Source organism: Bison bison, unplaced genomic scaffold (genome assembly GCF_000754665.1).
Source record: "Bison bison bison isolate TAMUID 2011002044 unplaced genomic scaffold, Bison_UMD1.0 scf7180017864080, whole genome shotgun sequence".
Classification (NCBI taxonomy): Eukaryota; Metazoa; Chordata; class Mammalia; order Artiodactyla; family Bovidae; genus Bison; species Bison bison.
In genome coordinates, this window is record NW_011494652.1 from 5,922,378 (window position 1) to 5,923,447 (window position 1,070).

Consider the following 1,070-nt stretch of genomic DNA (forward strand, 5'->3'; position numbering starts at 1 on the left):
TCTCAAGAAGCAGGTCAGGTGGTCTGGTATTCCCATCTCTTTCAGAATTTTCCACAGTTTATTGTGATCCACACAGTCAAAGGCTTTGGCATAGTCAATAAAGCAGAAATAGATGTTTTTCTGGAACTCTCTTCCTTTTTCCATGATCCAGCACATGTTGGCAATTTGATCTCTGGTTCCTCTGCCTTTTCTAAAACCGGCTTGAACATCTGGAAGTTCACGGTTCACCTATTGCTGAAGCCTGGCTTGGAGAATTTTGAGCATTACTTTACTAGCATGTGAGATGAATACAATTGTGCGGCAGTTTGAGCATTCTTTGGCATTGCCTTTCTTTGGGATTGGAATGAAAACTGACCTTTTCCAGTCCTGTGGCCACTGCTGAGTTTTCCAAATTTGCTGGCATATTGAGTGCAGCACTTTCACAGCATCATCTTTCAGGATTTGAAATAGCTCAACTGGAATTCCATCACCTCCACTAGCTTTGTAGTGATGCTTTCTAAGGCCCACTTGACTTCACATTCCAGGATATCTGGCTCTAGGTGAGTGATCACACCATCATGATTATCTTGGTCATGAAGATCTTTTTCGTACAGTTCTTCTGTGTATTCTTGCCACCTCTTCTTAGTATCTTCTGCTTCTGTTAGGTCCATACCATTTCTGTCCTTTATCGAGCCCATCTTTGCATGAAATGTTCCCTTGGTATCTCTGATTTTCTTGAAGAGATCTCTAGTCTTTCCCATTCTGTTGTTTTCCTCTATTTCTTTGCATTGATCGCTGAGGAAGGCTTTCTTATCTCTCCTTGCTATTCTTTGGAACTCTGCATTCAGATGCTTATATCTTTCCTTTTCTCCTTTGCTTTTCGCTTCTCTTCTTTTCACAGCTATTTGTAAGGCCTCCCCAGACAGTCATTTTGCTTTTTTGCATTTCTTTTCCATGGGGATGGTCTTGATCCCTGTCTCCTGTACAATGTCACGAATCTCCATCCATAGTTCATCAGGCACTCTATCACATCTAGTCGCTTAAATCTATTTCTCATTTCCATTGTATAATCATAAGGGATTTGATGTAGG

General features: G+C 41.1%; 1 protein-coding gene across 1 annotated transcript in view; it reads left to right on the plus strand.

The window, feature by feature from the left end:
• Positions 1-1,070, plus strand: part of LTBP3 (latent transforming growth factor beta binding protein 3) — a 16,646-nt gene that overhangs the window by 11,284 nt on the left and 4,292 nt on the right. The gene's annotated exons all lie outside the window — the stretch shown is intronic.